The sequence below is a fragment of the Capsicum annuum genome, unplaced genomic scaffold, assembly GCF_002878395.1.
Source record: "Capsicum annuum cultivar UCD-10X-F1 unplaced genomic scaffold, UCD10Xv1.1 ctg3597, whole genome shotgun sequence".
Taxonomy (NCBI): Eukaryota; Viridiplantae; Streptophyta; class Magnoliopsida; order Solanales; family Solanaceae; genus Capsicum; species Capsicum annuum.
Window position 1 is genome coordinate 2,052 of NW_025842924.1, and position 22,835 is coordinate 24,886.

Consider the following 22,835-nt stretch of genomic DNA (forward strand, 5'->3'; position numbering starts at 1 on the left):
GAGCTTCCAAAAGAAAAATGGAGTCTGTGTGTGTGATCCCCTTTTTTCGGTGTCTCCCCCCTTTGTATATTTATAAATGTTGACCAGTGGAAAAACGTGAAGGGAAATGGGTGGGGTAGGGGTAGGGTAGGTGGGGTAGGGGTAGGGTAGGTGGGGTAGAGGTAGGGTATGGGGTGGGGTGGTGATGTGTTTGCTTTTAATTGGAGAGGTTGTTAGGATAGGATTAAAACAAGATAAAATTTGTTAAGGGTTGTTATTTTTGTATTTTTCTGGGGTATGATTATATGGTTGAGGGTACACGGTAGGATAAGATAAAAAAATAGAAAAAAATTCTTTCTGGGAGGGACAAAATTTTGTGTCTACATGAACATACAAATAAATGGTATCCCTTTGGTAATGATGAGTTACGTACCTAAAATAACAAACGTGAAATATGATGAAGGTGTCAAGAACCATAATGAGCGGCTTTTCTATTATAAAACAAAGAACGGTGGCTTTCAGAGATAAGAATCAAAAGTTGATTGGTGATGTGAACAATCAACTCTCGACATTAGTATTATGAATTCTCACGTTTCACATCACGGTCATCTATCTAAACTCATCACAATCAATAGCTACGGAGTATAATAGAGATTACAATGTAGTCCACTCCTTTAGAGCTAAGAAATGAGAACCAAACATGTCTACATCATATTGTTGGGTTCAAAATCGAGAGGGCGTCATGCAGAAGCTTGAAGTTTGCCAACCAAGACGATGATAATTCAGATGACATCTTGAGGAAATTCATTTATCTATTTGCAATTTGACATCACTGACAATCCTGAATTTTTCAAGAAACAACTTGAAAGGAAAAATTCTGCATTGCTTGGGTAATATCGGTGCCTTTCATCTTATGATGATGTCACATAATAATCTCAGTGGAGAGCTCCCAGCGTCTATTTTCAATTTAACATCACTACAAATTCTAGATTTGGGTAGAAACAATCTAATGGGAGCAATTCCGCAATGTTTTGGTAACATGAGTGGTCATCTTGAGGTCCTTGATATGCAGCACAACAATATTTCTGGTACTCCCCCAACAACTTTAAAAATTGGAAGTGCCCTTAGAAGTTTCAATTTGCATGGTAATAAGCTAGAGGGAAAAATTCCACCATCTTTGGAAAATTGTCAACATCTGGAAGTTGTTGATTTAGGAGACAATCTCCTCAATGATACATTTCCGGTGTGGTTGGGAACTCCTCCTGAATTGCGAGTTTTAAGCTTGAGATTGAATTTGGTAGAAGGCTCATCAGAGATACAATAGTATCTGAAATTGCAGCATATGATTTATGTGTCGACTTTTTATTCTTCCTTTATTAACTTTAGGAAGTGTAAAATTATGATTTTTGATGATGTATCAGGTTATGTAACTGTAACACTCCAACTTAGGAAGGAGTCCCACATCGGCAAAATACAGGAGGGGTAAGTAAGAAAGCCTTACTCCGTAGTGACGCGTTTTAAGTCGTGCGGGACTGGGCCCAGTGTGGACAATATCACTAATGGTTTAGGGAGTTACGGGGTCTCTCGGGCCTTCGTGGTTTGGGATACCCATCGCGTCCAAGGCCTCAGGTCAGGTCGTGACAGAATGGTATCAGAGCCGCTCCTGTGTCGACCCTGTCGATGTGGGCCAGAGTTTAAACTGAGTGTAGGCGAATCCCGGTAAGGAGGGGCAAACATCAGTGAGGACCCTGAGTCCTTAAGGGGGTGTATGTGTCCCTGAGGAGACATCCGATTGAATAAATGAAATACACCTTTCAGTTATTTTTGTTTTGTATGTTTCTGGATGGAAGAGCTAAGTTAATCATGTATACAAATTCAAATACATTGAATGAAGTCTTTCTGTTAGTGAATAGTTTCTGAAAAGTAACAAGGAATTGCTTTATTGATAAGGTTTGAGAATGACATTTTCCTCCCCACTTTATTTTGTTTTATAGAGGGATGCAGTCCGTAAACAACGAGTTCAATTGAATTCATTTTTTACCAACACAAACACAGATATATGATGAATCCACACATTCCATGCATGAGATGATTTGGGACAGAGGCATAATCGTCGTCCTCGTAAATGCAAATTTTCAACAAGAAATATGTTATGTTATGGTGCTTGGACTTAAAAAATGGTTTTGTCTTTTATTTGTTATTGTTTCGCCTGTTCTTTTTTTGCCTTGCGCCAAATACCTGAATTTGGTTTTGATACAAAGCCTTTTAATTTTGATGGCTTATGATGAGGTTATTCTGCTTATTTATTTAAGACGAAGACACGTAAGACTTGTACTGGTTTATTGCAATATAAATAGTGTACCCTGCCCCAATTTCATCCATCAACAAAAATTATCAACTCAAATTCGTTTAATCGTACATGATGATGGTTTCAAAAATATTCTCTTTACTTCAGTTTTTCACTCTTGTACCTCTTTACAATTACCTTTGCTTCCACCGAGGAAGCAACTGCTCTCCTAAAATGGAAATCAACTTTCAAGAACCAGGATAATTCCTTATTGGCTTCATGGCACCCAAGTTCTGATGCATGCAACGACTGGTACGGAGTTTCATGCATTAATGGTAGGGTAAACAAGTTGAATATCACAAATGCTAGCGTCTTTCGTACACTCTATGCTTTTCCGTTTTCATCTCTCCCTTTTATTGAGTATCTTAATCTTAGCATGAACAATTTGTCTGGAACCATCCCACCTGAGATTGGTAATCTCACTAATCTTGTCTGTCTTTACTTGAATACCAATCAAATTTCGGGCACAATTGTTAGGTTCATAGTAGATGAAAGAAGTGTGAATGGAAAAATGGAGAGTAAAAGGGTGGAGGGAAGGCGACAAAAAAATGGAAAGTGTACTCCCAAATTGGAAAGCTCTTTCTCCCACATTGGTGGAAGAAGAGAACTTGAGGGTGTTTATATTGAGAAACACTTAACTCCACATGGATAGTGAGGCAAGAACTAGATGATGCCTGGCGCCATCATGGTCGTCGCTCACTCGGCTCGGCTTTGGCTTCTAATCGATGAGATCTATCTTTTTTGACAAATTTTATTTGACAGAAATAAATAAATTCAATTTGAAAATAGTGTTTTGAAACTCCATTTATAAATGCATACATGCAGCGCACTGCTTCACTGGTTTGAATGAACTGGTGCCACTGTTTCATGAACTGGTTTGCATTTTTGAACTGATGTTGCTGCAGAAGGTTATACTGCTTCATGAATTGATGCACTATTTTCAAAGGAAAAAGTCACACCTCTAAATTGAACCAATGCCACCTTTTCGAAGAGGCATGTTATGGCTATAAAAACCTGCTTTCTTCCACAGGTTTTGAGTATGAAATTTTCTGAATTAAAAAACATTCTTCTTGTCAACAAAATACTCCGTGTGATCATAAAAAACCATTGAGTGCGTTCATAGAATCCGACTATTTGAGGTATCACTGTAGTTGGATTGTTGTCCATTTTATCCTGAGAGGAAAAATTCCACAACCTCGGGTACAACGAAGGGAATTATTTCCTTAAGGAAAGTCCGTGAATTCGGACGACTTGACCTATTCAATTTTTGTTTCATCTTTATTTTTCTGAAATTAAATACACCTCTTGGAAAGGTCATTTTGATCTTATGTTGAGGGTATTTGATACTTCAGTGTGTTCTTGTTTATACTTGAACTCGAGTTGAATTTGTTGTAATATACAGATTTTGCATACCCGACTATATTGTGGGAAATAACAATCTTAAGGAAATAAGCACTATTGTAGAATGTGTATAGCTTGTTTTTGGAGATTAAAGTTTTTACTTTCTACTCCGCCTGAACTCAACTAGTGATTTGAAGTCATAAAAACTTCGTGTCAAGTTAAAGATCAGTTGGTTGACAATTGGAAGTCATACAAATTTCATTGTTAACTAGAAACAAGAAGAAAAATTTAAAGTTGCTTAATTTTTTTTTAAGTAGTATTCTGAAAATACTAAGTATTTTTTGTCTTGTGGTGACAGAAAAATGGCAATTGAAAGTCAAATGATGTATGTGACAATGTCTGTGGGGAAAACTAATATTGTCACATCAAGTAGCACAAATGCTCCGCCAACAATGGCATTGGCAGAGAAGCCCAAAAAATTTTCGGGCATTGACTTTAAGAGGTGGTAGCAAAAGATGTTCTTTTACCTCACCACTTTATGTCTGCAACGGTTCACTAGCAAAGATGCTCCTGAGGTTCCTGAGGGAACCTCGGACAAAGACCGCTTCATTAATGTAGAAGCTTGAAAATATTCGGACTTCCTTTGCAGGAATTATATTTTGAGTGGTCTCCAAGACGACCTCTACAATGTTTATAGTGGAACCAAGACATCAAAGAAACTGTGGGGGGAACTTGAATGAAAATATAAGACGGAGGATGCGGGAATTAAGATATTCCTTGTTGCACGATTCCTGGACTTCAAAATGATAAATAGCAAATCTGTTATCTCTCAAGTACACGAGCTGTAAGTCATCATACATGATCTCCTAGCAGAAGGTATATCTTTGAAAAATACCTTAGTTGAACAAATTAAAAATGTTCTTAATATTCACATAAACTCTTTTGTAGGTTTAATTGTGAATGATGCTTTCCAAGTAGCAGCGATAGTTGAGAAGCTACCACCTTTGTGGAAAGACTTCAAAAACTATTTGAATAATAAACGCAAGGATATGACTGTCGAAGATCTTATTGTCCGACTGTGTATTGAAGAGGACAATAAAGCTACCGAGAAGGTTAAAAGGGAATTCTACAATTAATAGAGCACATATTGTAGAAGATGACCAAAACAATTCGAAGAAAAGAAAGAAAGTTGAACATGGAAGCAATCAACCCAAGAAAAAGTTCAAGGGAAAATGCTTCAATTGTGACAAAATTGACCACAAGTCCACTGAGTATCAAGCCCTGAAGAAAGGAAAGAAAAAGTATCAAGAAATTATGCTTGAATCCAACAAAGAACGTAATGATTTGTGTGCTATGTTCTCAGAATGCAACTTGGTGGGGAATCCTCGCGAATGGTGGATGGATTCTGGTGACACCCGCCATGTATGTGCCAACAAGGAGTTGTTTTCATCATTTGCTCTGGCTCAAGCAGAAGAAATGATTTACATGGCTAACTCCGCTACTGCTAAGGTGGAGGGAACAGGAAAAATTTGCTTAAAGATGACTTCCGACAAGGTCTTGATACTGAACAATGTGTTATATGTTCCGGAGTTACGTAGGAACTTAATTTTTGTTTCACTCCTAGATAAGATCGGATTTAAATATGTAACCGTTTCTGAAAAATTTTAATTAGCAAAGGATAAATGTAAGTAGGGAAAGGCTATCTGACCAAAGGCCTTTATAAGATGAATGTAATGACTGTTGAAATAAATAAAAGTTTAAATTCTTCTTATTTGCTTAAGTCTTATGATTTATGGCATGAACGTTTAGGCCATGTTAATTACAAAACGTTATGAAAACTGATTAACTTGGAAGTTTTGCCAAACTTTGAGTGCAATAAATCAAAGTGTCAAACGTGTGTGGAATCAAAGTATGCAAAGCCTCCTTATAAGTCCGTTGAAAGGAATTCCAATCCCTTAGACTTAATACACACTGATATTTGTGATATGAAGTCAACACCATCACGTGGTGTTAAAAAGTATTTCGTAACTTTTATTGATGATTGCACTAGATATTGTTATGTCTACTTGCTAAATAGTAAGGATGAAGCAATAGATGCATTTAGGAAATATAAAACTAAAGTTGAAAATCAGTTAGACAAAAAAGATTAAAATGATAAGAAGTGATAGGGGCGGAGAATATGAATCTCCCTTTGCGCAAATATGTGTAGAGAATGGAATAATCCATCAAACTACGACCCTATATTCACCTCAATCTAATGGGATTGCAGAAAGGAAAAACCAAACTTTGAAGGAAATGATGAATGTCTTACTTATAAGTTCTGGTTTAACGCAAAACTTATGGGGGGAGGCTATCCTTACGGCCAATCGTATACTCAACAGAGTTCCCCATAGTAAGACAATATCAATTCCTTACGAAAAATGGAAAGGAAGGAAACCCAACTTGAAATATTCCAAAGTGTGGGGGTGTCTAGAGAAGGTTCAAGTTCCTATACCTAAAAGGGTTAAGATAGGACCTAAAACGGTGGACTGCGTGTTCATAGGATATGAGAAAAGTAGTAAAGCATGTCAATTTTTGGTTCATAAATCCGAACATCCGAATATTAATGAAAATACGATAATTGAATCAGACAATGCTGAATTCTTTGAAAATATTTACCCGTATAAAATTAGACATGAATAGTCTAGTGGAGGATCTAAATGACCTCGAGATGAACCAAGTGAGAATGTACATAACGAAGAAAATCCAAGACGTAGTACACGTCAAAGAACGTCAACTTCATTTGGATTGGATTTTGTAACATTTCTCTTAGAAAATGAGCTTCAAACATTTAAAGAAGCGATGTCATCGTCAGACTCATTCTTTTGGAAAGAGGTAGTCAATAGTGAGATAGATTCAATCTTAAGCAACCATACATGGGAATTAGTTGACCTGCCTCTCGGAAATAAACCTTTAGATTCTAAATGGATCTTCAAAAGGAAAATGAAGGCGAATGGTACTATTGACAAATACAAGGCAAAACTTATAGAAAAAGGCTTCTAACAGAAGGAAGGCCTTGATTACTTTGATACATGACTCTCCAGTAACAAGGACAACCTTGATTCGAATTTTAATTGCCTTGGCAGCGGTATATGATCTTCAAATCCATTAAATGAAAGTGAAGACCGCATTCCTAAATGGAGATTTGGAGGAAGAAATATACATGGAACAACCTGAGGGTTTTGTGGTTCCAGGAAAAGAAAATAAGGTGTGTAAACTTGTTAAGTCACTTTATGGACTAAAACAAGCACCTAAGCAATGGCATACAAAGTTTGACCAAACCATGTTGGCGAACGGATTCAAGATAAATGAATGTGATAAATATGTATATATTAAAGACACACCAAATCACCAAGTCATTGTTTGTTTATATGTGAATGATATGTTGATCATCAGCAGAGACATTTATGACATAAATGTAACCAAACGAATGCTCGAGATCAAGTTTGATATGAAAGACCTTGGAGTTGCAGATGTGATCTTAGGTATAAGAATTCATCGAACTCCACAAGGGTTAGCATTGTCACAGTCTCATTATATCGAAAAAGTACTTGGCAAGTTCAAGTATATGGAATTCGGTATTGCCAAGACTCCATTGGATGTGAACTTTTCACTTCGAAAGAATGAAGGTGAAAGTAACTCACAATTGGAGTATGCAAGAGAATTGGGATGTTTAATGTATATAATAAACTATACACAACCAGACATAGCATGTGTAATTAGTAAATTGAGTCGGTACACGAGTAATCCAAACAAAACTCATTGGATAGCTATGAAAAGTGTTTTGGGGTATCTTAAATACACTCAAAACTATGTGTTGCATTATAATAAATATCCTGCGGTACTTGAAGGATATAGTGATGCAAATTGGATCACCGGATCGAACGAAGTAAAATCCACAAATGGATATGTATTTACTATTAGTGGAGGAGCAGTTTCTTGGAAATCATCCAAACAGACTTGTATCGCTCGCTCTACAATGGAATCTGAATTTATCGCATTAGATAAAGTTGGTGAAGAAGCAAAATGACTCTGAAATTTCTTGGAAGATATTCCGTATTGGCCCAAGCCAGTGGCACCAGTATGTATACACTATGATAGTCAAGCGGCAATAGGTAGGGCAGGGAGCATGATGTACAATGGTAAATCTCGTCACATACAACGAAGACATAATACCGTTAGAGAACTTCTCTCTAGTGGAATTATCACTATTGACTATGTAAAGTCAAAGGATAATGTGTCGGATCCACTTATAAAAGGCTTATCAAGAGAAGGAGTGGAAAGAACATCTAAGAAAATGGGTTTAAGGCCTAGGACCAGTCAGTATGGCGATAACTCTACCTAGCAGACTGGAGATCCCAAGAGCTAGGTTCAAGGAGATCAAACAAAGTTGTGTCTGACAGGTTCAACATTGTCAATTACCCAACCCATTCTCATGATGTAGACAATGTATAGTAAACTAGGATAAGACTTAAGGTGAAAAGTCTTTGACTATCTAAATTTGGTAAATTTGACCAAACAGTTTAGTCTATAGGATTAAATGTTTAGAAATCACCTATGTGAGGGAGAAGTGGAAGCCGTTTCAAAGAGAATGTTAGTAAAGGCCTATTCTCTAAGATCTCACAAAATCGGAACGTGTTCATGCTGAAAAGAACAAAACCGTGAGAACCATAAACGATAAAAGGTTGGTTGTGTGACATGTGTTGTCTAGGTGTACATTAAAGCTCGACGGTTCAAAGATATCAAATCTACCGATTGATCGAGTGCATCCGATGCATGTTCACTACGGAAAGTTCAAAGAAAAACCCACTTATCCAGATGCAATCAGTCTTTGCTTGATGATCACATACTTTTCCATAAAAGTTTTACAAAAAATAGCCATTCCCCAATCATGTGGGGAATTGTTGGATTCATAGTAGATGAAAGAAGTGTAAATGGAAAAATGGAGAGTAAAAGAGTGAAGGGAAGGAGGCACAAAAATGGAAAGTGTGGAACAAAAATGGAAAGTGTACTCCCAAATTGGCTAATTTACTCTTTCTCCCACATTGGTGGATGAATAGAACTTGAGGGTGCTTATATTGAGAAACACTAACTCCACATGGATAGTGAGGCAAGAACTAGATGATCACTCGCGCCGTCGTCGTTGTCGCTCGGCTCGGCTTTGGATTTGGATTTGGCAAATGATCGATTGATGAGATCTATCTTTTTGGAAAAATTTTATTTGACAGAAATAAATAAATTCAATCACTTCATTTATAAATGCATGCATGCAGCGCACTGCTTCACTGGTTTGAATGAACTGGTGCCACTATTTCATGAACTGGTGCACATTTTCAAACTGATGTGGCTGCAGAAGGTTGCACTGCTTCATGAATTGATACACTATTTTTGAACAGATGTTATAGAAAGTTGCAATTGTTCAACAAAAATACACTTTGATTCACAAAGTGACATACCTGTTCGGAATAGATGCACTGTTTAGGATAAACAGACATGCGTTTTCAGGAAAAAGTCACACCTGCTTTCTTCCACTGGTTTTGAGTATGAAATTTTCTGAATTAAAAAACATTCTTCTTGTTATCAAAATACTCTGTGTGATCATAAAAACCGTGGAGTGCGTTCGTAGAATCAAACTATTGGAGGTACCGCTATAGTAGGATTGTTGGCCATTTTATCCTGGGAGGAAAAATTCCTCAACCTCGGGTACTGTGAGGGGAATTATTTCCTTAAGGAAACTCCGTGAATTCGGACAACTTGACCTATTCAATTTCTATTTCATCTTTATTTTTCTGAAAATAAATACACCTCTTGGAAAGGTCATTTTGATCTTGTGTTGAGGGTATTTGATACTTCGTTGTGTTCTTGTTTATACTTGCACTCGAGTTGAAGTTGTTGTTGTAATAGACAGATTCTGCATACCCGACAATATTGTGGGAAATAACAACAATCCCATCACAAATCGGCTCACTAGTCAAGCTTCAAATCCTCCGCATATTTCAAAACCATTTAAATGGTCCCATTCCAGGAGAATAGGTCAGCTAAGATCTCTTACTAAGCTATCTTTGGGGGCTAACTCTCTTAATGGCTCTATTCCTCCTACATTGGGGAATTTGAACAACTTGTTCTATCTGTCCCTTTATGAGAATCAACTTTTTGGCTCTGTTCCGGAAGAAATAGGTTACCTAAGGTCTCTTACTGAACTGGATTTGATTACCAATTTTCTTAATGGTTCTATTCCTGCTTCATTGGGGAACTTGAACAACTTGCCCCTTTTGTCTCTTTATGAGAATCACCTTTCTGGCACTATCCCTCCAGAAATAGGTGACTTGACCAATGCAAAAGTGTTCTACGCTTTCTCCAATGAATTGTTTGGTCCCATTCCTGCAGAAATAGGAAAGATGAAATCACTTTAGAATTTAAGCTTAAACACAAACAATCTTTTTGGTCTAATTCAAAAAAATATAGGTAACTTAACTGAGTTCAAACTTCTGGACCTTTATGCTAATCAACTCACTGGCCCAATTCCTAGTGAGTTGGGGAAGCTGAAAAAACTCAACAATCTGTTATTATCCTATAATCAACTCTCTGGCCCAATTCCTAGTGAGTTGGGGAAGCTGCAAAAACTCAGTGATTTGGGATTATCCAATAATCAACTCTCTGGCCCAATTCCTATTGAGTTGGGGAAGCTGCAAAAACTCAATAATCAACTCTCTGGCCCAATTCCTAGTGAGTTGCGGAATCTAAAAAACCTCAATTATCTGGAATTAGACAGTAATCAACTCTCTGGCTGTATTCCGGCAGAAATAGGTTACCTAAGGTCTCTTACGGAACTAGTTTTGAGTACCAACTCTCTTAATGGTTCTATTCCTGCTTCATTGGGGGATTTGAACAACTTTTCTTATTTGCATCTTGATAGGAATCTACTTTCTGGTCCTATTCCTTGAGAAATAGGGAGATGAAGTCCCTTCAGAATTTAAGCTTACACTCAAATAATCTTTCTGACTAATTCCTAATGAGTTGGGGAATCTGAAAAAACTCAATCATCTGGGGTTATCCAATAATCAACTCTCTGACCCAATTCCTAGTGAGTTGGGGATTCTGAAAAACCTCAATTATCTGGCGTTATCCAATAATCAACTCTCTGGCCCAATTCCTAGTGAGTTGGGGAATCTGATAAACCTCAATGCTCTGGCATTATCCAATCTCACTGGCCCAATTCCATCTTCCTTTGGAAATTTGTGAAATTTGCAAGGTCTGTTTCTTAGTGACAACAATCTGATGACTGAGGGAATTCCATTATTTATTTGCAATTTGACATCATTAGTAAGGCTAGATTTGGCCGGAAACAACTTGAAGGGAGAAATTCCTCAATGTTTGGGCAGTATCAGTGGCCTCCTGGTATTGAGGATGTCAGATAATATTCTCAGCGGAGAGATCCCTTTGTCTACTTGCAATTTGACATCACTGTGACATCTAGTTTTGGCCAGAAACAACTTGATGGGAGAAATTCCACAATGTATAGGAAATATGAGTGGTCATCTTGGGGATTTGGATATGCAACACAATTATCTTTCTGGGACTCTTCCAATAACTTTTAACAACGAATGTGCACTCTGATTTTTCAACTTGAATGGCAATGAACTAGAGGGGAGAATCCCTCGGTCTTCGGCCAACTGCACAGACTTGCTAGTTCTTAGTTTAGAAACAATCTGAAGGGAGCAATTCCGCAATGTTTGGGTAATATGCTTCGTCTTGAGGTTTTGGATATGCAACACAACAATCTTTCCGGGACCTTTAAGAGTAATTTTAGCATTGGGAATTGTTATCTCACAAGCTTCAATTTATATGGCAATAAGCTAGAGGGAAGAATTCCACGTTCATTGGCAAATTGCCAACGACTGGAAGTTGTTGATTTAGGAGATAATCTCCTCAACGATACATCCCCAATGTGGTTGGGGACTCTAACAGTGCTACAAGTGTTAAGTTTGCGATCTAACAAATTGCATGGACCCATCCGAACTTCAAGTTTCATCAAGAACTTGTTTCCCAAGCTTCAAATCAAAGACCTTGCTTCCAATGCATTTACGGGAGAGTTACCGGTAAATCTTTTTCAAAATTTAGAAGCCATGAAGAGAGTTAATCAGACTCTAAACGAATCAAGTAACACATGAGATGGTTATTACCAAGATTCCGTTATTCTCGTAACAAAGGGACTGAAGCTTGAAGTTGTGTCAATTTTGTCTTTGTACACAGCTGTCGATTTTTCAAGTAACAGATTCAAAGAACACATTCCAGGTATTATGGGAGATCTCATTGCACTTCGTGTGCTCAACTTATCTCATAATGAATTGCAAGGTCATATTCCACCATCGCTCGGAAATTAACCTTTAGTTGAATCATTGGACCTATCATCTAACCATCTTGAAGGAGAGATACCTGAACAACTTACTTCTCTTACATTTCCTCAATTCTTGAATCTCTCCCACAATCAGCTCCATGGATGCATTCCGACAGGACCCCAATTTGCTACATTCGAGAATAACTCGTATATAGGTAATGATGGGTTACATGGATTCCCTGTTTAGGAAGGTTGTGGAAGAATCAGGTTGTGTCACGACCCGAACCGCGGCCCTGGCTGTGACGGGTATCCCGAACCATAAAGGCCTGAAACACCCCTATCTGTCTGGTAGTCATGCACATAATTCATATGATAAAAAAAATGTGGAAGATCAACAATACTACGGAAACATGGTCAGGAATCATACGAAAGCAATAATGGGGAATAATGTCCCACAATCTCAATACAACATCTCTATAACGTCTGCAAAATCTCTATTACATGACTGAAACAAATATCTATCTGAAAACTGGGAAAAGGCCCCCAGTAGACCCAAAACTAATAACTGATAAATGAAACTGACAGATATCAGGCCTTCTGAAATATAGAAAGCTCACCAAGTAACTCTGCGAAACTGTCTGAGGAAGTCTACTGATTTTCTTCCAAATCTGGGAGGGAAGGGGGTCAGTAAAAAGGTACTGGTACGCAGAGATTTCAAAACAAAAATAATATTCTTACAAACTATAGTTGAGAGCCATTATAAAGCAGTTTCATATCAAATCATTTCAAAACGCATGGGCGTAATGTAACTGTTTACAACAACAACGCAATCCAACTGAGCTAGGTGGAATACCCTACACATCGCATTTACACCAACTGTCAAACCTCGGTTGCCGCCGAGATTAGAGTATAAGTGAGGGGAAGACACACAAGATCACACAGCAGGGTGTCTCGACCCAATGGTAGTGCACAAGATCACAAAGCAGGGCTCCTAACTATAGTCCCAATTTGGGAATGACATAAAGTCAGGTACGCAAGATCACAAAGCATGGTACCAAGTTCCCATGTCGGCAAACACGATTTCCAGCGATGAGCCCTAATACTCAAACGTCTTCTTTGGGCATCCACCTATACATGTAAAATCAATGCATTCAAATTTCATCTGATTCAATCAAGTATCATATTCTGTAGGGTATCGTCATACCCGACTTGTAAGCCATCAATATCACATTAACATGTGCATAATCATATAAAAATCAAGATGCTTCATCATTTACAAGTAGTGAACAATAATCATTTCAAATTCATGCTCTCTTTTGTTGGTCACAATATAATATGGGGTATCAAAACATTATCATGGGAATTTGAAAGAAATTTATCATTCACATTTATCAAACTTTCATAGAAAATCTCAAATCACATATGCATGGTTTCAACCATTGAAGTATATAGGCAAACAATTCCCATGACATTCAAAAAATGACTTAGAAATCATACCAAAAATAGGCTATTAGCATTTTATTGAAAACCCCCATTTAAAAGCATGCATGTTCATAAACTAAACCCATGAATTTTTTTTGGATAACCCCACGTACCTCGATTATTACGAATATTAGGTGCTTCTTGAATCCTACATTGAGAGGATTCCAAATATGCAATTAGTTTCTAAAACCCCCGGTTGAATCTTGAGTTGCTTGGGTTTTTATTTTGAAACCCTAAGGAGAATCCTTGAGCACTTTTGATGAAAGAAGGTGTATTTGGGGTCTTTTGGAACTGAATTTCGTGTTTAGGGCTAAGTAAGGGTAGAAAAGGACTATTTTACCCCAAAAATGGAGTGTTTAAGTCACTTGAAACCTTTACATAGGCGCCGTCTATGCCATCCCCTATGTTTACATAGGCGCCGCCTAGGCTATCGCCTGTGTTTACATAGGCACTGCCTATGCTATCGCCTATGCTTTCCAGTGTCCATGTGCGATTGGTTAGACGATGCATATTACTTTGAAAGGCCATAACTTCTTGCTCGGGTGTCGTATTTTAGCGAAATTGGTATCGTTGCAAAGCTAACTCTGAAACCTATCATTTTACACATAGTAAGCTCTCTAATTTGAAATATACAAAGAGTCATGGTCGATAGACGTTGACACAAATTATAATGTCCACTCAAACTTAATCGATCGAAGTAGTTTTCAACTCGTCCTTGAGTCAAAGGACCGCTATGGTCTAAATTCAAGCTTGAATGGATTCACATACTACACAAATAATTAACATGCCATATTGGCATAGGATTTATGGCTTCGGTATCATTATCACATCGGAATCATGGTCTATATTGTAGCCCGAAATGCGGGGCGTTACATTATCCCCCCTTAGGATCATTCGTCCCCGAATGATGATGCGAGACACAGACAGACACGATTTCAAGAATAATAAGGACTAGGAAAAATAAGATAGGAATAGTACCTTATGTCTCATCATCCATCGAAGCAAACAAATTGGGATATCTAATTCTCATGTCATCTTCTGACTCCCAAGTTGCTTCTTCAACTTTCTGATTCCTCCACAATACCTTCACTGAGGCTATCTCTTTACTCCTCAACTTTCAAACTTGGAGATCTAAAATTTCAATGGGCTCTTCTTTGTAAGACAAGGAATCTGTCACTTTGACACCCTCTACTGGCAATACCAAAGAATGATCTCCAATGTATTTCTTCAACATAGATACATGGAATACCGGATGACCAGAACCCAAACTAGTAGGCAATTCTAGCTCATACGCAACTACACCAAATCTTCCTCAGAATCTGATATGGCCCTATATAGCGTGGGCTCAATTTACCCCTTTTTGCAAACTACATAACTCCTTTCATAGGAGAAACCTTGAGAAACACTCAATCACCAACTTCAAACTCTAATTCTCTTCTCCGAACATCGGCATAGGACTTCTGACGACTCTAGGCAGTCTTGAGTCATTCTCTAATGATCTTCAGTTTCTCCATCGCCTGATAAACAAGATTAGGCCCATATAACTGAGTCTCACCCATTTCATAGCATCCTATCGGAGACCTACATCTCCTCCCATACAAAGCCTCAAAAGGAGCTATCTTGATGCTGGCATGGTAACTATTATTGTAAGAAAATTCAACCAGTGGCAGGTGATCTACCCAACTACCTTTGAAATCAATGATGCATGCCCTCAACATATCCTCGAGGGTCTGAATGGTACGCTCATCTTGCCCATCCATCTGAGGGTGGAAAGCTGTGCTCAAATTCACTTGTGTACCTAAACCCTTCTGAAAAGATCTCCAGAACTGATATGAAAACTACGTACCTCTATTGGATATAATGGACACTGGTTCCCCATGCAACTGAACTATCTCCTCAATGTAAATCTTAGCATAACCCTCTCCCAAATAATTAGTCCTCACAGGCAAAAAGTGGGATGACTTTGTCAACCGATCTACAATCACCCATATAGAATCATACTGGTTTCGGGATCTCAGAAGTCCTATAATGAAATCCATGTTTATCATCTCCCACCTCCATAAAGGTAGGGCTATCTCTTGGGAAGTACCACCTAGCCTCATATGTTCTACCTTCACTTGTTGACAGTTCAAACACTTGGACCCAAAATCTGCTACATCACATTTCATGTTATTCCACCAATAAAAGGTTTTCAGATCATGGTACATCTTAGTAGAGCCTGGGTAAATGACATACATGGAAGTGTGCACCTCATTAAGGATTCTTTTCGGCAGCCCATCAACATTCGAAATGCACAACCTACCCTGAAATCTCAGAATACTATCACCACTAATTTCAAATGACATAACCTTTTGTTGACCCACATCTTTCTTGATTTGTATCAAGATGGGATCTTCAACCTACGTCTCCGTAACTTCAGCACAAAGGGATGACTTAGCTAACTCATGAACTATCACCCCTCCATCTTTGGAATCCAAGAGTCGTACTCCCAGATTTGCAAGGTGGTGAATATACACCATCTCTTTCTTTCCTTCTTCTACATGAGAAAGGCTTCCCATAGACAACCTGCTGAGGGTGTCGGCTACAACATTTGCCTTTCTCAGATGGTAATGCAGGCTTATATCATAGTCTTTCAGAAGCTCCATTCAGCGCCTCTTCCTGAGGTTCAATTATTTCTGCAAGAAAACATACTGCAGACTCTTGCGGTCAGTGAAGATGTCAACGTGAACACCGTACAAGTAGTGCCGCCAAATCTTAAGCGCAAACACCACAACCGCTAACTCCAAATCATGGGTGGGTAGTTCCGCTCGTGCACCTTCAACTGCCTAGATGCATAAGCCACTACCTTACCATGCTACATCAACACACAACCAAGTCCCACACAAGACGTATCACAGTATACCACAAAGCCATCTACACCCTCGGGAAGGGTCAAAATAGGAGCAACGGTTAGTTTATCTTTTAACTTCTCAAAACTATTGTCACAAAGATCAGACCACACAAACTTCACCTTTTTCTGAGTCAATTTAGTGAGTGGAGCAGCTATGGAAGAAAAACTCTCTACGAACCTTCTGTAATACCCCGCCAAACCTAAAAAGCTCCGAATATCGGTTGGAGTTGTAGGTCTGGGCCATTTTCTCACTGCTTTAACTTTCTGGGGATCCACTCTTATCCCATCACTGGACACAATATGCCCCAAGAAGGCAATAGCATCTAACCAGAATTCACACTTAGAAAATTTGGCATACAACTGATGATCCTTAAGGGTCTGAAGAATAATTCAGAGGTGATTGGCGTGATCCTCTTTACTCTTAGAATAGATCAGGATATCATCAATAAATACAATGATGAACAAGTCAAGAAATTGATAGAATACTCTATTCATAAGATCCATGAAGGCTGCAGGGGCGTTAGTCAACCTGAAGGACATGACTAGAAATTCGTAGTGACCATATCGGGTTCGGAAGGCTATCTTGGTTATGTCTGACTCCCTAACTTTCAACTGATGATAACCCGAATGAAGGTTTATTTTTGAAAAACACCCTGAAGCTGTTCAAAAAGCTCGTCAATCCTAGGAAGAGGATATTTATTTTTAATCGTGACCTTATTCAGCTGACGGTAGTCTATGCACATACGAAGGGAACCATCTTTCTTTCGCACAAAAAGTACAGGCGCACCCCAAGGAGACACACTAGGGCGTACAAAACTCTTATCTAGGAGATCTACAGGAGCTATTCTATATGGCGGAATGGAAATAGGACGAGTTTCTAGCAACACATGACTACCAAACTCAATCTCCCTATCAGGTGGTATTCTTGGGAGATCATTTGGAAAGACTTCTGGGAATTCTTTTACTACGGGAACAGATTGAAGAGAAACTCTCGGCATTGGAGTCCTTAACTCAGATAAGGTGGTACAAGCAACCTTTAGAAATAAGTTTGTAGGCTCTGAGATAGGATATAAAGTGCCATCTGGGTGCTAAAGAATGTCCTTCCCACTCTATCACTGATTCTTCGGGAATGAAAAAGTGACCCTTTGAGTCCTACAATCTAATGTGGCATAGCACGAATGGAGCCAATCTATTCCCAAGATAGCATCAAAAGCAACCATATCTAACTCTATAAGATCTGCTAACGTATCTCGGCTACCAACAGTCATAAAACAACCCCTGTACACCCTGCTAGCAACAATAGAATCCCCCACCGGGGTGGAAATAGAAAACGGTTCAGAAATCATACTGGGCTCAAATCCGAAACCAATAGCCACATAAGGGGTCACATAGGATAAAGTAGACCCAGGATCAAGTAACACATAAACATCACGGGAAAAGATTTGTAGCGTACCGGTAACAACATCTGGGGAAACTTCCACCTCCTGGCGGTTGGTCAAAGCATATAACCAATTGCGACTGTTCCCGCCAGTTGAAGGGGCACCCTTATGAGAAGAAGCCGTGAACGCGACTTGGGGCTTAGTCCCCCCCATATTTCCTCCAGTAGAAGGGCAATCTTTCTGAAGGTGGCCCATCTTGCCACAAGTATAACAATTCCTCCCCTTAAAATAACACCTCCCTGAGTGATTCTTCCCATAAGTCTCGCACCATGGATGAGTATATTGTTGTTGGGCCACACTGCCCTTCGACTGAGTATTTGGGGCTCTGAATACATGAGGAGTCTGAAAACTCTACGATCGCTCTGGGCATTGGGGCACTGGTAGCTGACTGTGCATTACTCCAAGAATTCTTTTTTTGCCATCTATTTCTCCAGTTGCCGCTCTGTGGTTGGCTGTGATTCTGATCTGCGGTTCTGGCTCTCTTTGCTTGCCTGTCTTTCTCTCTTTTTTCTAAATTTTCTTTTTTTTATCTTTTATCTGCTGCATATGAACGGTCAGCCGAGCAAAGTTTAGCTCCTTATTCAACATTGCCCCCTGGCACTAAAGCACCAGGTTATCAGAAAGGTCGAATGCAAATTTCCTCATCTGGGCTCTCATATTACTATTCAACTCTGGGGCATAGCAGGCTAGTTTATTAAACTTCAAAGTGTACTCCTGGACACTCATACTGCCCTGCTTCAGATTCATAAACTTTTTTGCTTTGGCCTCCCTCAGCTCCATAGGAAAGAATCGATCAAGGAAAGCTTCCACAAATTTGCCCCAAACTATGGGCTCAGCACTCTCACCTTTTGCATTCTCCCAGTCGACATACCACTGATTCACAACATCCTTCAGTTGATAAGTTTCTAGTTCCACCCATTCAACCTCATCCACATGCATTACCTTAAAGATCTTTTCCATCTCATCCACGAACTCTTGTGGATCATCCTCCACCTTGGTGCCAGTGAACTTAGGTGGGTTCATCTTCATGAAATGTCTGACCCTAGTAGCCTTAGACGCAACAGATGCAGACCCAACATCTTTCGATCATTGATCCTGGTTAGCTACCAACTGTGTCAACATATGAATAGACCATTTGAATTCTGCATTTGAAATATCTCCCTGAGCAATTGCGGATGGTTGACATTAGTCCGCGAAGCTCGAGGATGATTGGTTGGGACTAGAGGGACTCCTGGAGTAGGGACAAGTTCTGGAGTGTGAGCTCTGTTAAGGGTCCGTATCCCATGGGTGGGACAGACCTCATCTTCATAACCATTCTGATCGATGATACAACGTGGAGGCATAACTGTGTTTCTGAAATACAAAAGATCATTGATTAGGGGACAGTTCAGACTCTGAAGCACGAACTAAATCACAAAGGGAAACATTTCCTAAATGCCTAGCAGCCTCCTTCTTATAAGTGTGGCGCGCTACACACCCATAAACGGGACTCTACCTCACGAGATTTCACAGACACCCTAGGACCATGAACCGTGCTCTGATACCAATTTTATCACGACCCAAACAGGGGCCTTGGCCATGACGGGTATCCTGAACTATAAAGGCCCAACTGTCTGGTGGTCATGCACATAATTCATATGATAAAAAAAATATGGAAGAAAAACAATATTACAAAGACATGGTAAGGAATCATATGAAAGCAATAATGGGGAATAATGTCCCACAATCTCAACACAATATCTCTATAACGTCTGTGAAATCTCTATTACATGACTGAAACAAATATCTATCTGAAAAATGGGACAAGGCCCCTAGTAGACCCAAAACTAATAACTGATAAATGAAACTGGCAGATATCAAGCCTTCTGAAATATAAAAGGCTCACCAAGTGACTCTACGAAACTGTCCGAGGAAGTCTACTGATTTTTTAGACCCCTAGACTATGCCTCCAAACTTGGGAGGGAAGGGGGTCAATACAAAAGTACTGGTACGTAGAGATATCAAAACAAAACATAATATTTTTACAAAATATAGTTGAGAGCCATTATAAAGCAGTTTCATATCAAAAAACATTTGAAAACACATGGGCATAATGTAACTGTTTTCAACAACAATGCAATGCAGCTGAGCTAGGTGGAATACCCTACACATCGCATTTACATCAACTGTCAAACCTTGGTTGCCGCCGAGATTAGAGTATAAGTAAGGGGAAGACACACAAGATCACACAGCAGGGCGACCTAATGGTAGTGCACAAGATCACAAAGAAGGGCTCCTAACCATAGTCCCAATTTGGGAATGACATAAAGTCAGGTACGCAAGATCACAAAGCATGGTACCAAGTTCCCATGTCGGAAAACACGGTTTCCAGCGATGAGCCCTTACACTCAAACGCTTTCTTCGGGCATCCACCTATCTTATGTAAAATCAATGCATTCAAATTTCATCTGATTCAATCATGTATCATATTATGTAGGGTATCGTCATACCTGACTTGCAAGCCATCAATATCACATCAACATGTGCATAATCATGTAAAAATCAAGATGCTTCATCATTTACAAGTAGTGAACAATAATCATTTCAAATTCATGCTCTCTTTTGTTGGTCACAATATAATATGGGGTATCAAAACATTATCTTGGGAATTTGAAAGCATTTTTTATCATTCATATTTATCAAACTTTCATGGAAAATCTCAAATCACATATGCATGGTTTCAACCATTGAAGTATATAGGCAAACAATTCCCATGACATTCAAAAAATGACTTAGAAATCATATTAAAAACAGGCTATTAGCATTTTATTGAAAACCCCCATTTAAAAGCATGCATGTTCATAAACTAAACCCATGAGTTTTTTTTTGATAACCCCACATACCTCGATTACTACGAATATTAGGTGCTTCTTGAATCCTACGTTGAGAGGATTCCAAATATGCAATTAGTTTCTAAAACCCCCGGTTGAATTTTGAGTTGCTTGGATTTTTATTTTGAAACCCTAAGGAGAATCCTTGAGCACTTTTGATGAAAGAAGGTGTATTTTGGGGTCTTCTAGAAATGAATTTCGTGTTGAGGGCTAAGTAAGGGTGGAAAAGGACCATTTTGCCCAAAAATGGTGTGTTTAAGTCACTTGAAACCTTTACATAGGCGCCGCCTATGCCATCGCCTATGTTTACATAGGCGCCGCCTAGGCTATCACCTATGCTTTCCAGTGGCCATGTACGATTGGTTAGGCGACGCATATTTCTTTGAAAGGCCATAACTTCTTGCTCGGGTGCTAGATTTTACCAAAATTGGTATCGTTGGAAAGCTAAGTCGGAAACCTATCATTTTACACATAGTAAGCTCTCTAATTTGACATATACAAAGAGTCATGGTCGATAGAAGTTGACACAAATTATAATGTCCACTCAAACTTAATCGATCGAAGTAGTTTTCAACTCGTCCTTAAGTCCAAGGACCCTATGGCCTAAATTCAATCTTGAATGGATTCACATACTACACAAATAATTAACATGCCATATTGGCATAGGATTTATGGCTTCGGGATTATAAGCACATCGGAATCATTGTCTATATTGTAGCTCGAAATACGGGCCGTTACAGGTTGTCCCAGAGAAACGACCCAATGCATGTGCTGGATCAAGATAGCAATTCTACATTTCTAAGCGAATTCGACTGGAAAGCGGTTCTTATGGGGTATGCGTGTGGATTATCTATTGGATTCTCCCTAGCATATTTCATGCTGTCTGCTCAAAATACCAATTGGCTTTCTCGGATCGCTGAAGAACTAGAAAACAGAATCATTATGAGAAGGCGAAAGAAGCAGCGAGGCCGTTAAAGGCACTACAAGATGAAATATTCAGGTATAATGTTAAGCCATAGATTATGTTGCTGGATTTGAATTTTAGTTTTTTTTTTAATATATAATTTTTGGTTTCTGTTTGTTTTTATAAGTAATCTTTTTCAAAAAACTGTTGGGAGTTTTTCGGTTCTAACACGCTCTAAAGTTTTAATTTATTGAAAAAATGATTCGCTACTCTTTTTTAAGCTTGTTTTCTTTTTGAGAGAATTAATTATTTAGTGTATGATAATTTTTTTTACTTGGAAAAAAATAGTATAGATGTGTAACACATGAATAAATCAACAAAAAGACAAAAATACAACAACTCAAACTTGACTTATGCATTGACTTGAGAATGATGAGTCACATACCCGAAATAACTGTCACGACCCGAACCAGGCCTGGCCATGACGAGTAATCATGCACCTAATTCATATGATCAAAGTAATACGGAAGAAAGACAATAATTTGAAAACATGGTCGTAAATATGAAAAGAAACAATAACGGGGAGATATGGTTCCCCCAACATCAATCAACCTCTAAACAACTGTCTGCGAAAATTTCTAACAAATGACTGAGTCAAGTAACCGTATATAAACTGGGACAAGGCCCCCAGTAGACCCCAAAACTGAATATAAGATAAAAGGATTTCAGGACATAAGACCTTTCGAAACATAGAAGGCTCACCACTTGTCTCTGCAACTCTTTCTGAATGATCAACTGATTCTCTTGACCCCTAGACTGGGCCTCTGAACCTGAGAGGTTGGAGAGGGGAGGGGGTCAGCACAAAAGTACTGGCACGCAGAGATATCAAAACAAAACATAATATTTTTTCAAAATATAGTTGAGAGCCATTATAAAGCAATTTCGTATCAAATCATTTGAAAACACATGGGCGTAATGCAATAGTTTCTCAACAACAATGAAATGCAACTAATCTAGCTGGAATACCCTACATAATTTACACCAACTGTCTAACCTCGGTTGCCGCCGAGATTAGAGTATAAGTGAGGGAGAGAAACACAAGATCACATAGCATGGTGTCTCGACCCAATGGTAGTGCCCAAGATCACTTAGCACAAGCTCCTACATATAGTCCCAATTTGGGAATGACATAAAGTCAAGTACACA

General features: G+C 38.8%; 1 pseudogene; it reads left to right on the forward strand.

Annotated features, from left to right (window-relative positions):
* Positions 1-2,398: 2,398 nt before the first annotated feature.
* LOC107854171 lies at positions 2,399-21,952 on the forward strand (annotated as a pseudogene).
* Positions 21,953-22,835: the final 883 nt, after the last annotated feature.